General features: G+C 46.2%; 1 pseudogene; it reads right to left on the bottom strand.

Moving 5' to 3' along the window:
* Positions 1–2,845: 2,845 nt before the first annotated feature.
* Positions 2,846–10,655, bottom strand: LOC144128399 (prohibitin 1-like; annotated as a pseudogene).
* Positions 10,656–15,674: the final 5,019 nt, after the last annotated feature.

Genomic DNA, 15,674 nt, shown 5'->3' with positions numbered 1-15,674 from the left:
GCGTGAGCTGCCAGATGAACTCATAGAGCAGCATAGATGAAGCTGGATTAGTTGGTGAACATGCAATGAAGAAAAAACGGTGCTCTAAACAGACGCGGAACGAAGAGACGCGTGCACTAAATATTAAAATGAATATCACAGAATATTTACACTGCACCTAAGGAAAAAAACAGACGAGCAGGAGAGAGCACCCAAAGTAACGCGCCGTTGTAGTTCAAGCAGCATCCTCGAATCGCACCTCGCTGTACACTACGGATGGCTGGATGCCACATTCGTACTATGCTGCCGCGGTGGCTCAGAGGCCATGGTGCTCGGCTGCTGACCCGAAAGACGCGGGTTCGATCCCGGCTGCGGCGGTCGCAATTCGATGGAGGCGAAATGATAGAGACGCGTATACTGTGCGATGTCAGTGCACGTTAAAGAACCCCAGGTGGTCCAAATTATCCGGAGCCCTCGACTGCGACGTTCCTCATAGCCCGGGTCGCTTTGGGACGTTAAACCCGATAAAAAAAATCAAACATCCACTACTACTTTTTCTGGTGATATATGCCTCTATCAGCTCGTTTACTGCAAAGTTTCCTGCAAGAAAACGGGAGCTCGTTTACAACCACGCAAACAGAAGGTACATACCATGTCGCATGGTTACCTTGGGAAAGAAAGGGAGTATGGCTCAGTAAAAAGCAGCGAAACAAAGTTCTCTAAGAAGGAAACCTATAACGCGCGCCACGAGGAAGCGTTTGTGATGGTACAGAGTTCAATGGCAGTGCTTTCACCCGGCAAGCACGCGTGGACGCACAGCCAGGAGCACAGGCAGATTTTGAACAGCGCCTTCCCCATCGTTTTCTGCACGTATCACAGCTATAAGCCGGCCCTCAGCACGCTCACGTCGAGCAGTGCCCAATGTCCTCCTGCTAACGTCCACTCGGAAGCCTATAGGGTCGCAAAAAACCTATGTGCGCAGATGATATTTCTCTCTGGTCACCGCGGCCCAAATTGGCCCTGTAGTTCGGGGGACCGCCGGCATACAAATCCGGTCGAAAGCCTGAACTGCCGCCTAAAAGCATCATCAGGCATGTCGATGGGATCCTCACTTACTTTCGCTCGACCGCCGATAACGATTACTCGACAGCGCTCAGATCGAGGAGGCAAACGGAGCAACCACCTTGTTTACACTGAATCGAACGAGCGTCTCGGTTCCATAAACGGCCGGCACAACGGTTAGCTTTCAGTTTAGTGACAACTCATGTGAAGTGTATACAAAAACCGCGGTCCCGCCTCCGTGAAATGTCGTCATGCCAGCGGTGACGACACGCCGCCAATCGCGCGAGGCTGGCGGGGAAGCGAACCTTCTCGTGGATTCAGCCCCTGTTTTATCCACAAATTCTGTACGTCTACGCATGGAATTAATGCAGGTTTCAGCACTTTCTCCCTCCTGCAGATGCACTGACTACGAACAACACAGGTGAATGGCGAAGTGCATTCCGAAGGACCAGAAAAAATGATCTTGCTTAGTCATGAACTTATTTGAAAACGTATCTTCCCTTCCTCCTTCGCGAGCTCCTTGGACTTCGAGTTTTACTTGAAGTTTTCTGGAAATGCCGTTTCGCAGAGCGCTTGCTTTTAGTGCGAAAGCACTGCTTTACAAGCAATCCTGAAAGAGCATATACGCTTGTCTCAGCCTCTCAGATACCTGCAGAAATAAAATAAATAGTGCTGCGTCTGGATTTCGACCCCGCAGCAGAGCCAACAGATCAGCTACGCTGGCCGCTGCACGACAGCACTACGGTATCGCCGCAGCCGATCACATCTTGTGTTAAGCTGCCAAACACTAGCGCTGTACATTACACGCCGCCGTCTTTATGCACTTCCATCTGAGCGTAAAAATCTCGAAAGTAAAGAAAACGCGCACAACTGGCTCCCTGGGTTGGTGGAAACCTCAATCGCGCTTTGAGCTACGTGGCGACTGCGAGAGCTATGCGCTGCCTGCGTTTGCGTTGACAACGTTTCGGCAGAAACATGGAGCAATAGGCCGCTGGCGTTCATTGAGTTCACTGCCGTTGGCGATGACAATGTTGAAGACTATGTTGATTTTGAGGAAAGGAAACGCGCATGACTGGCTACCTGAGTCAGTGGACACCTCAATCGCGCTTTCAGGTACCTGTGTCCACCTGCAAAAAAATGCTTCGTGCTTAGCAATGCTAAATCGCAAGCAATGTTTTTTATTAATGTGAAACCATTATATGGCTCACTTCCAAGGTTATGTCCGCAATACGTGTCCGCAAAAAATGGCACCATGTGACCTCACGAGTCGACGGCATGCCAAGTCACGTCATCGGTGAAATACGCCGTAACGGGAAACCCATGAGTGGTGTAATATGTCGCGATGATGACGGCGTCACATCACTGATTAAGGCTAAACAAGATGAATAATTACCATTAACATAAACAAATAATGCTAATTCATGTATTTGAAAGTGGCTGATACTAATTAGAGTAATTATATGACCACTGCCTAATTGGTGTGATTAGTGATGGCATAGGAGTGTGACGTAACACGAAGTCACGTGGCCACGCCGTAATGTGACGTCACACCAAGTGTCGTGACAGCAACGTAATATTCATATCGTCACGTGAAGACGATCCTTCAGTGTTACAGCAGCAAAAGACCAATTTTTCAGATTCCGATGATTGATATTTGTACGAGATTTTGGACTTTATTGAGGAGTTGCCACATACCACATAGAAATGCATGCATATTCACGACCAATATCTAGGCCTCTGTTGAGCCCAATGTTCTAAGTAGACTATATATAAAACAGATGGCAGCAAGACTTGTTCAACGTAGCTAGTCAATCTGAAATATTAGAGATGAGAAAAAGCCAGCACAACACACACACTCATATGCAAGCATTGTGTCACCAAATAAACTAAATAAAGAAAGACTGAAGCTCCGCCTTACGGGTATGACAAGGCAGCGTTAATGCTTACTGGCCTCTTTCTTAATTAGTGCGTCTTTTTAATTACACTTATTGGCATGCATCAGAAGGCACACTAGACCACGTGATACACCAATGGCACACAAGGCCTCCCTTTAACCATGTCGAACGAACATGCCTCGATGGTAGTGTGACTCGCACCACAAGGGTCGTGGGTTCCATTCCCAGCTAATTACATTAATGACCTGATATACATTAATGACCTACCTGACTGTGTATCCTCTAACATTCATTTATTTGCTGATGATTGTGTTGTCTTTCGGGAAATTAACAGTTCGAACGATACCAATGCCTTGCAACATGATGTGGATGCTATTACTAATTGGTGTGACTTGTGGAAAATGGACGGTAATACATCTAAATTTAAAGCATTACGTGTCTCTAGAAATTCCTGCAGTCCTAGCGTCTATTACCTTAATAACAGTGCGCTCGAATCCGTGACTTCCTATCGTTATCTCGGAATCGAAATCTCTTCTGATCTTACTTCGTCCCTTCACATTAACACAAGTTGGGGACGGGTTCATTACGCAAGTATATATGGTATTTTACGACCTGAATGCTATGACTTAGATAGTCATAGTTGAACTCGAGTTTTAACCATTTCAATTCCACAGCTCAATGTGTGACGTCACAATCCTATCGACCAACCCTGAACTAGACAATGCACATGGCTCTTCCTCGGAACGTCCGCTCTAACGCTGTGACGCACAAAAAGTTGCACTCACAATGGAGATGTCATCCAGAATGACGCCAAACTGCGAGGCCCGCTCAGTCAGCTCATCGCACACCTTCTGTGAAACCAACTCTCACTGAGTAATCATTTCACTGGCGTCAAACTGGGCCTGCATCAGTTGAAACAAAATCTGAGCAGCTCACCCCCTTTCCCTCAGCTGGGGAAACGTGTCACTTACCACAACTGCCTTGAGCACTTCATTGGTGATGGATGGCAGCACACGCTCATCATAGTCAACACCCAGTGTGGTGTACATGCGGGGCAGCTGCTCTTGCACGGGCCGAAACAGATCCGCAACGTGATGTTGACATTCTGCAAGTCTGAAATGCACACACTGATGGTGGCAAGTCCACATGACACACCTCAAGTATCATCCCTTACCCTTCACAAGGGACCATTTGGCAAAGCAACAGGCAAAGCGGTAAAATCTAACGAAGTCGGTAAAATCGGCTTCATTCATCAAAATCGCGCATGAGGGAATGCACAAACGGCGAACAGCACATGACGAGCATGAAACTTCGATGCTGGAAGAACACCACTACCACGCGGACTGAATCAAGGGCAACGTGTATTTGTTTCAGAGCCTTGCCGGAGCGGCAATTAAGACGCTTTCGGTAAATAAACAAACAACGCCTGGGGACGAATATTTGGGCGATCGGTTAATAGAGCACGTCATAGCGAGACACGGTAACGGTGTGTGTTTATTTTACAGAATTTCTTATGTTTATCACAAATAAAATTTATTTTCCGTAAGATTTGAGGCAAGAATCGTAAAATCGTAAGACGGGTGAAAATTCGTACATTTTACAGAAAAATCGGAAGGGTTGGCAGGTATGCATCTGCACCCCGAGCACATTGCAAAAATCAGACTAAACCTAATTTCTACCTGAAAGTGCACTGAAAAAGGGATTGAGAAGAAACGCAGTTTTAAGACAGGACCATGAAAATGAAAACAAGATATGTGAACATGCTAGGTGTGTCAATAAAAACAGTAAACACTTTCAGCAAGAGAATATAAATAGAGCATGCATTGCACTATATACAATACACTGAAGAGTGACTGCATGACACAAGCTCGCATTATCCTACTTGAAAATGGCACCGGTCTAGTTTTTTGACAGGTTTTTTTTCTCTTCCGCAGCAACCACAATTCTGCTTTCCTCCTGCTCTGATTCTCTCGAGCGGGTGCACCATGCGCCTTTCCGATATCTGGCCATCTCTGTGCACCAGTTGAAAATTTGGTGCCAAAAGTTTAAGTCAAACCACTCCTTTTCATCTGCAGGATGCAATGCTATGCATGCGATGCACAGGCAATGGTGAGATCTCCCGGTCAGGGACACTTTATTTTTCATTCTTTTTACAGTCCCACAATAATATGTCAAATAGGTGCCCGGCCTTTTATGCGACCAACGCATATGAGAACTAGTTCTCAATGAGCACTGAAAATTCCAGTGTAGCACCAGATACTTCAATCGTACTCGAAAACCTTGATGCATATCGAGTTCAATTAGGGTTGGATGTGCCCATGTGACAAGACCCACGCACCCCTTAAGATGCTGAAAATGCACGCGTGCATTCGCTACAGGGTCTCGCACTGGTGAACCCTTCATGTTTTCTAAAGCACCGTCATTCATGAAACTTGTTATCTTGCAAGGCTTTACAGTACACTCTAAATCCGGACATGTGACATCAATTTAGGGCCTCCGTCATATGGCTCAACTTTACCCCCCCCCCCCCAGAACAGCGAAAGGAACTAACCACAAAATCCCAGCCCAAACCTTCCACCCATCGAATCCCTCCACAAAACTACTCATCTGTTTCACTAAGTTTTCTTCCGCGATACACTGGACAGCAAACTCGGCTTACCTCGCCTGTACGTGTAAAGTCCAGAAGTTGTACTTTTTCAGACTAAAATACACATCGCCACTACTGTGGAAGTTGTTTTTCAACTGAAACTTAATTTTTTCGGCCTGACAAAGACTCGAGCAGGCATCACAACCAACCGATTCACCTTTGAAAGGCACCGTATCTTGGATTTATTTGCTCCCCTTTTTCGTCAAATGCCAGCAAAATACGGCTGGCCCTCCCCTGTCCTCCTTCCTTATTCTTCCCCGTCGGCTCACTCCACGGAGGAGAGAACCGTCTCGGTGGTGGCCTACAACAAAACGCGGATATTCATTCCACTGAATTAAGGTGCCCAAAGGGCGATAGAACTGGCAGTCAAAAGAACACGAGAGGTGCTGACGGAGGGAATTAGGTGAACTGGCTTGGATAGGCTTAGTTATGCTCATTTCCGCTGGAGATAACGGCACTGATGGCACTCTATTCTGTCCCATCAAGGCGACCTACAAAGAAGGGTGCGTGACCGCACTAGAAACTGGACAGCTACGGCATCCGCTATGGTGCGGGACAAATGGGAGTAAGGGAACGGGTGCCTTTGGAGGAGCTCGCTTATTGTGCGTTTCCTGTCCGGATTTTCGCAGCTATCCCTGCCCATGCAAATAGACGGTTCTTGCTTCGCGCAGCGAGTGCATTCGTTAGAGACTTGACCTGCGGCTGCGTCACACTGTCTGGTAGCGTGATGTGGAGTGATGCGGACATGACTGAAGCATGACTCTGACCTAGATACAGTCTAATATATTTACTTGCAATTAGAACATACGGTGCGATCAAGTTCACAACTGAAAGCCAGTTTTTTGTGCGGAAAGTATGGCTTTTCGGACCGTTTGATCACTCGGACCATTTTCCAGGTCCCACAGAATCCAAAAAATCTGTCGGCGACTGTGCCATGTCCTTGTGCCCTTCTTCCACCACAATGACTAGAATCGTGTGAGCAGGAAACAACCCCACCTTTACTGCCCGAGACGACCGGCACATTGCGTGGCCGCGAGCGCACATCGTAGATGATGGGCCGCTGGACCCAGGGTATGAGGAAGTGCGTGCCTTCACCCACCACGTAGCTCTTGACACCCGTGAAGCGCTCAAAGATCACCGCCCGGTGGCCCCCGTCCACTGCATGCAGAAGACTGCTCAAACAGGCCAACACCATGCCGTGCAGGCAAACAGGGCTATTTTGGAAGGCAGCCTCCTCACATGGCCATTATGCTTTCTAAGCTGCTGCAGCCTCACCTGAGAGGCGCAGGGGCTTTCATTTACCTCACAATTTATTGCAATGCCATGGCATTACAGTGGGGAGAATTCAGCTGAAATTTCGACATGTGCACTCAAACCAAGAGGGAAGCAATGAAACGTACATCACAGGGCCTAGCTAATAAAAGAGAACATTTATCGATTGCAGAAAAAAAACTTTCACATAGTTAAAGCACAGCACAGCATACCGGTCCTGTGTAAAGGCTGCACCCTGTTGAAACACAGAATAAAAGTACGGCCCTTAAACGAGTATATACATTAATATTTGGGGTTTAATGTCCCAAAGTGACTCAGGCTATGGGGGACGTCGTAGTGGAGGGCGCCAGAAATGTCGACCACCTGGGGTTCTTTACCTGCGCTGACATAGCACAGCACACGGGCCTCAAGAATTTTGCCTCCACCGAAATTCGACAGCCGCGGCCAGGATAGAACCTGCGTCTTTTTGGGTCAGCAGGACCATCATTTCAATCGCAAATTTAAGTTAAATTATGCTTTTTTGCTATCTCATAGCTCTTTTTCATTTAACTTTCTTAACGATGACAGGCCCCCATTTATAACGTATTAAAGCATGTCTTCTCCCAAATAATTCTGCACACTTCCTTCGTGAACCATGGCTAGCTTTTACGATGCCCTGATGTCAACGACCATAACGGCACAATCTGTTCACGCAGCTCAAGTATTTTGTACTTAAATGTGCCCCTCAGTTCACTGACACCTTCGAATTCAAGCATCAAAGTACTTTGAACTTCCACACAACTGCGTCAGATGTTAGCATTCACCCGTTCATTTCTTGTTCCTTCAAAAATGAAGACTACATTTTTTAAGTACTACCAGTAGGAGCATCTTGTGCCATCAGCAATGAACAAAGGAGCAATAAAGCGCCAACAGCATGCACACTGCATTGAAATACTGAAATAAGCGAACATTCTAGCAGGCACAGCAGGGGAAGGAGCCACTTAGAGGAAACAACAAGCTGGCCGAGTACAAAAGCAGCGCCTAAATGTCATTAGGGTCTTTCGACTGCTGCTAATCCAAAATCAGCCAAATAGCACCGTACCATAACGCCCGAAAGGACTAGGCAACATGGCAGGGTCTATTGTATCCCTCACCACCATTGCTCTCACGCTGGTGGCAAACAGTAGGCTGCACCTCCAAGTTTTCCGCAGTAAAATGCCACAGATTTCTCTTTTTTCTTTACACTTGTCATGAGGATAAGATTCCTGAAAGCATAGGATGTCCGAACAGCTTGATGTTTCTGGCTCAAAAAAGAAAGGGTCAAGTTACTCAATTGTCAACAGTAAATTAATTCATTTGTAAGAGAAAGACGGGCAGCAGCGCGATATCGTTGCGTTGATTGTTGGAGCTCAGACCGCCATTTTGGCTAGCTCTCCTTAGGCTGCTTTCCCAGTAAATCCCTTGGCGCATTCAAAAAATTTGAGCGACAGAAAGCCTTTCACTTTACACCCAAGATGGTGGCATGAGCAGCAAACGCATAAAAGGCTTTTAAGTGCCAGCTGGCACCACCTTCCACAAAGCTGAGCCCGAAATGAGAGCACGAGTAAAATAAGTGCCAGACCTCCCAAATCAGACAATTCTCCTTCCACCCACTTTTTCATTCACGAGCCTTCATGCGAGCGGAGAGAGTGCAAACAGTCTTCACGAGGTTCCACCTCCCCATTTCACAGGTCCTATACAGAGTGAAGCTCTTCCCACAATATGGGCCAAGAGTCAATCTCATCATATTTTTCGGCATGAGCAGTTTTTTTTCCAGTAATTAACATAATTTAGGAGTAATTTTGCACCTGAAGGTGTTCTTGTAGATAGAATTGCTTTTGCCATTAAAAAAATGCAATGCGTTTAATGAGACAGCCGGCGGTCAAGAACGCCAGTGGAATTTAAGAGCCAGGTTGACGCGTTGCGGTGGCTCAGTGGTTATGGCACTTGGCTCCTGACCCGAAAGACACAGGTTCAGTCCTGATCACAGTGGTCACATTTCGATGGAGGCGAAATTCTAGAGGCCTGTGTACCGTGAGATGTCCGTGCACAATAAAGAACCCCAGGTGGTCCGGAGCCCTTCACTACGGTGTCCCTCATAGCCCTAGTCGCTTCGGGACGTTAAACCCGCAAACCCAAACGTTTTTTTTAGGTTTTTGAGTTTGGCTGAGCTAGTGAGATGGTGGGGTACCACGTAGTCTGCATGTTGATGGGAGCCATGGTCATCACGGCAGCCCGGACAAGATACTTTTCAGAACTACCAAGCACGGTTTCTCGTCAGCGTACTACTTGCATTTGATAAGCTTACTCTAAGCAGACGATGATAGTGACCGAACAGTGCTTTGCTAGTGAGGAGGTGGTGCTAGAGGAGTGTAAAATGCCTCAAAATTGCACAAGTGCGCCGCTTATTCAACACCACCATCCCGTCATGGCTTCTCTACTTAGATAATTTTCGAGTGTAACTCATACTCAACACGCAACTATAATCCATTTCATACATCAGGTGCAACGCTGCAAAAGGCACGAAGTAGTATGGACAAGAAAATAAAGGGAGGGGTGTTACTCCGCGTTTGTTTTATGCCAGCCTAGTTGTCTATGGTACGAGAAAGCGACAGCGTACTGTCGGCAATAACAGTGCATTTAATCAAGATCATGACAAATGTGTCATGTGGTAAGCCTACAGGGAAAGCATTTACTATGTTTCGCTCATCACAAACAACGCACTACTTTTTGGTCACGAATGCAGGCAGCACAAAGAAGAGCGCTAATTTGACAGCGCTGCACATGATGTTCGAAACGGAGTATAGCTAAGTCTTGCATGCCAAGAATAATGACATTTTTCAGTTAAAACCAAATTTCAAAAACTAAATTCGGCGTACTTTTACCGGTTTTTAAACCGAAACGTCCTACCACTAGTCAAGATTTGAATGCCCTAAAAAGCATTTGACCACACTAACGACTTCTTGGCTATATTTCAAACCAGTGCAAACCGCTTATTTTATTCACTCTTAGCTTCTGCTGAACTCCTGCCACCTCTGTCTTGTTCATACTTGATCATTCTTCTTCTTTTGTTGTTTTTATTTGTATCAGTGGCAGGCTTAAAGACATGCCAAAGCACTGCTCATTTTGCCTGGTCCATGTTTGGCACGAGGCCAATGCGAGTGGGTGATGCGCGGAGGTTTTAAAGGCGAGCACGGAGTAGCTTTCCATGACGTCAACAGAGAGGCGAAGTTTGTATACGTCATCCCCCTTCTGTTCGCTCACGCCACCTAGGATGACATCGTGGAAAGTTTCGTTGCCACTGCTGCTGCCTTGCCACATAGACTATGTTCACCTCTATACATCAAGTAACACAGCCCTGGTCATGGCTATGAGGTTCTGTGCTCTCTTCTGAGAAATTCCTGAGTTCAAACCCATGTTATTTTTTTTCCGGGATTTTTTCTCTGTTTGTGTGAGGCAGAAGGATTAGAAGCGGATCGCTGAAATCACTCATCGCAGCCAGTAATGCCAATGCACTGAAAGCTGATTTCGTTTCCTGTTGCGATTGGCTTGCGGGGTAATACAGGACGCCGCGGACCGTGGGCCAGTGCTAACTGCCGTTTTCTTAAGTTGTACCCTACTCTCACATCCGCCCACTGTCAAGTGAGGGGCACGGAAACAGTGCAGGCCTGCTTCGGAAAAAGGGTCCTCTTACCATTGTACAGCCCACTGTTGGCCACGCCACCCACAACTGCCTGACCGATGCCAAGCTTGCCGAGTGTGTTGAATATCTGTGCAGCCATTGTTCACCAATAATAATAACTGCAGAGAACAGATTACAAAACTCGTCCCTTATGAGGGTATCCCTCATCCCAGAGTGTGCAGGCCACACTGATGAGGCACTATTTGCTCCAAAAGGTGGCCACACAAGGTCAATTTTAAATTATAGGTAAGGTGAGGTGAAGGAACTACACACAGACCAGTTGAAGGGAGTTGGAGACATTGTTCTAGAAAAACTTCCCACTTCGTACAGGCAATGCCTCACAACATCAGACATAACAAAGTATGGAAAAGTAGGAATCGTATTTTTACCAGTCGAACCAGGACATATCCAACTCGAAAGGGATAATGAAAAAGTTTATCAGTATCCTGGGAGCAAGAATACATTTTGCCCACGTTAGTGACGTGCTTCTTGAATCGACCAGATGCTGGCAACGCACTGCTCGCCAGGTGTTGCTAGGCCTAACCTGCTTTACGTTGATGCCACAATAAACTGTGTTTTGGAAGTAGCCACTGCCTATCATAAGCTCTCAAATCCCATTACCAGTATACTACAAAATAGAATATTCACCCATTAAAATTAAGGTAGTGTTTTTGCAACGCCTTCACCAGCAGAGCACACCAGGCACAGGCCACCACTAGGTTTTAATTGTTTAGGTTGGCTTTCACCACATGCCAGCGATGTGGCACAGAAACGGTGTACCAGAGACCAAAGGCCACCCTCACTGGCAGCAGGCGGTCAAGGCACGCCGCCGACCCATCTCCGCATACATAAGTGATCAAAGAGAACTTCACCACTTGCACTGATGCGCTATGCGATAAATATTGAAAAATCAGCAAAATAGCACTTCAACACACTGCACTTTTACAAAAGGGGACACTCTTTGTTTGATATAGCAAGCAATTAAAAATATACAAATTGAACATATCCAGGCTGGACTGTATCAGAAAAGGATGTTAAAGGGACTGACCACTGACCAAAACGTGTCACGAGATTATGACAAATCAAAAGATCCTGCCTCAAATTGTAAAAACTGCAATATCAAAGAAGCAAGGATTTATATTTTAATTTGGCATATAAAATCGCATAAGAAGCCATCTTGCGGTGCGACCCGTCATTACCACTGTAGCGCACCACGTAACCACATCTCAGTAAAATATCGCTTATTTGTTTTAAAGGACTATAGACACCTAATTTTATTGCACGTTTCTTTCTATCAAACATTGTGTTAGACATTAGAATACATGAATTACCAGGTGGTATTTGCCTACAACCGCTAAATAATTTATAATTCAATTTCTTCTCTCATACTATTTCGGTTTCATTGACTGGACGACGACTGTGATGGCAAGTTGATGTTTTGGTCAGGTGATCCACTAGAAAAAGTAATGTAATCACAGATATCTAGTTTTAATTCACTATGACACTTGATCCAGCCTCTTCCAAGACCTGGAATGATAAAACATGGCCTGTCAGCAATTATATAGCCGATTTTTTATGCCTCATGTGGCCTAGACACCAACTACGCGTCACAGCCATCATTAGACTGATGAAACCAAAATTGAAACACTGTCGAGAAGAAAATGAGTTATAAATTATTTAGCTGTCGTACACGAATACCACAAGGTGCTTTATGTATACTTATCTCTCAATGCATTGTTTGAAAGAAGAAAACACCAGCAAACATTTGGTGTCTATAGTCCTATAATTGCAGAGTGTTTTCTTTCAGGAGTGGTCGTCATATTTTATTTATAAGCTACACTCTCTCCAGTGTGCCCTTTGATAAAAAGCAACACTCACTTCGCATCGTCAACAATTTTCTTTTAGCTTTTGTAACTAGATGACGCCAGTGTTTTTAATTTCTTGGATGAAGCAGCCACCACGGTCTACTAATACTTTCGTCGACGAGGCATATATCACTTTGCCGTAACAGCTTTAAGTGTGAAAATTCAAATGGACGCTACTCTATATACTAAAATATCTTACTACTGTCTGGTGGGTCAGATTTACAAAGCTGAACCTTGTTACGAAGCTGGAGGCACCCGTCTATTACTGTTATAGACGTAGCTTCATTATAGCCCATGTTGACCGACTTACCAAGGGGAACTATTATTCCTTCATTATAACCATTATTTCATTAAAACCATTTTGTTATAATGAGGTTTGACCGCATTAGTTTTTAGAGCGAAAACTCTACTTCACGATCAAAGCTGCAAAACTCGTTTCACCACTGAAGCCTAACCTTGAATTGACCTTGTGAGCCTAAATAAAGTAAATAAAGAATAAAATAAATATTGTTGCCACTGGTTTCCAAACCAGTGTAAGTTGTAAGCTTGCGCTTGGCCCGTACTCTGTCTTGTGTGTGTTTCACGTGACTACCATGTCTGAAGTATTGAACCAACTAGTCCGACAACACGTTCTATTTAGTCGCGCTTCCAAACCCGTGGTGGCGCAACAGATAAGCTTCGCTGGCCTGTGCACGAGAGCTCTATTCTATCATTGCAGCCAATAAAGCCTCGTGTTCACTGCAACACACACTCATTCTGTGCACTGCACGTCATCCAACTAATACTACTATTGAACTTGTTGCCAGATGTGCGGACGACCCAGCAAAGCAAAACCATGAGCCAACCAGGCTAAACACATGCTATAGCCCGTCTACTTAGTTTAACTACGTCAAAACCCTACCACTTTACAGCACACAGCTTACTACCCACTAGACGGAAAGCTGGCGGCACTTCATCCACCATAGATGCCCGAGGCATGCCAGGAAGACCGCACACCGGATTGACATCTAGTGGCTTGTTGACTGTGCTACGGGTGGGATTTTTTTGGCTGTTCAGTTTTGTTTTCACCATTGAAGTTTTTACTGATGTTTTGTGCACTTTGTGGTTGTGTAGTGCAGCTATACGCACGCAGTTCATATTCGAAGGCACTTGATTTGAAGTGAGCTTACTGCAGTGTCTGGTGCCTGCTAGGCCTAAAGTCCGTTTGACCCCTCACTATACTCCGTTTCATACATCATGTGCAACGCTGTCAAAGATAGCGCACTTGTTTGCGCTGCCTGCTTCCGCTACCCAAAAGTAGTGCGTTCCTTGTGGTGAGCAAAACATAGTGAATCCTTTGTCTGCAGGCTTACTAGATGACATATTTTTGACATGAACTTGATCAAATACTCTTACTGCTGACGTCACGCTGTACCTTTCTCGTGCCTTAGACCACTCGGGCACAGAACAAGCGTGGAGTAACACGCCTCCCTTTATTTTCCCGTCCGGACTACTACCGTACCTTTCACAGCGTTGCACCTGATGTATGAAACGGAGCATAGGAGCCATTTACGCAGCAAGCTTCGTCTTGCTCAGCGGAAACCTGTGCTAACCTGCGCACTGAAATGTGAAAGAAGGGAACAAGGTTTTTTTGTGAATGGAGAACTCAGCAGTCTGCTGCCACGACCACTCTGCACATTTCTTGTCGGGTTGTCGGACACTTCAAAAGCGCAAAGTACTTCGACAAGCGCAACTTATGTTAACCGTACTCGCAGAGGATAGCGTTTGATTCATTTCGAAGAATGGCGGTGGCCACGCATTGCATGCAGGAACGACTTCCACTTCATGAATTAATTAATGCACGCAAATACCTGAATGTTCCACTTGCCAGCATGAACACGGCCGTCACTTACTTGTGGTAGGAGAGGTTTGCGCTTCCTAATTCATGTTTTTCTTGGCAAAATCTAAGCACAGCACCAGAACCTGGCGAGAGCCGGCACTTAGTGCTCGCAAACTAGTTTCTCATAGAAAAGCGGGGGCTCGGGCAAGTTTCTCACGGCACAAATATAGTGTATGCACAGACATAGGGCGTGTCCCGCAATGGGTGGTGTCCAATCTAAATGAGCCGCAAGGCATGCTGGGTACTCCGACTTCCGGGTTGTTCGGCGAGATGCGTGTGTACAGCGCTCTGCTTGAAATGCGGAACTGACAAGTTTGAATTGAGCTCTTCATGTGTTAATATGCGCGAATAAAGTCGTAAAAAAGGTGAGCATGTTGTAGGTGCATTAATTATGTTCGCGCTCGACGTTCCGTATTTCAATTAATGGCAACAAAACGTTGCAAGTGCGATAGGATAGGATAGGAAAACTTTTATTGAATCATAAGTATTTAGGCGATCAGAAGTCTTCTTGCTTGCTTCGCGTGTCGCTGTCTTCACGCTGCGCTGCAGGGAAGGCTTCTTCAGCAAAGGGTGGTCCCTCAGGCCAGGGCTCCACTGAGTTTGGCTGCATCCCGTGCGTGCTCTACCATCCTCTTTTGGACGGCGAGCTCGCAGCTGACGAGCCGGCTCTCCCAGTGCTCCGCACTCGGGGGTTTGTGTTCTCGGAATGCGTTGTTTCGTTCGCATTCCCATGTTATGTGAAATAGTGTGGGTGTGGCCCCGCACCACGGGCATGTGCCCCTATATTCCGTTGGGAACATCTTGTTGTATATAAAGAGGTTGGGGAAGGAACCTGTTTGTAATCTACGCCAATCTGTTGCCTCCTCCTTGGTTAGTGCTTTATGCGGGGGCGGATATTTATATCTCACCCCTCTGTGATGTTGGAGTAGTTCTGAATAGCTCTCCCCGAGGACCATGGCGCTCAGACCACGGCTCTCCTGCTGCTGTCCGACTCGGAAACAAAAAGCTCGAGCTAGACCATCCGCCGCCTCATTGCCCCTTATGCCCTCGTGCGCAGGTATCCAGATTAAATTATGTTGGACTGTTATGCTCTCTGAGAGGTTGCACTCTCTGAGCACCTTAAGAGCAGCTTTGCTAATTCTGCCCTTCGTATAATTTCGACAGGTCTCTTTTGAGTCCGTGAGAATATTCAATGATTTGTTCTCCCTATATCCTTTTGCTGCCGCCAGCGCCACGGCCAACTCCTCGGCGTCCGTTATACTCCAGATTTCCGTGGATGCCCCGGAGGTTAGTTCCCCATCTTTGTTTACTACCACTGCCGTACCTATGTATTTGCTTCTGCCGCTCGCTACTTCCATAGCGCTTGCGTCCGTGT

This window comes from Amblyomma americanum, chromosome 1, assembly GCF_052857255.1.
Source record: "Amblyomma americanum isolate KBUSLIRL-KWMA chromosome 1, ASM5285725v1, whole genome shotgun sequence".
NCBI lineage: Eukaryota > Metazoa > Arthropoda > Arachnida > Ixodida > Ixodidae > Amblyomma > Amblyomma americanum.
Note: the sequence above shows the minus strand (reverse complement) of the source record. Positions and strands in the feature narration are given on the sequence as shown.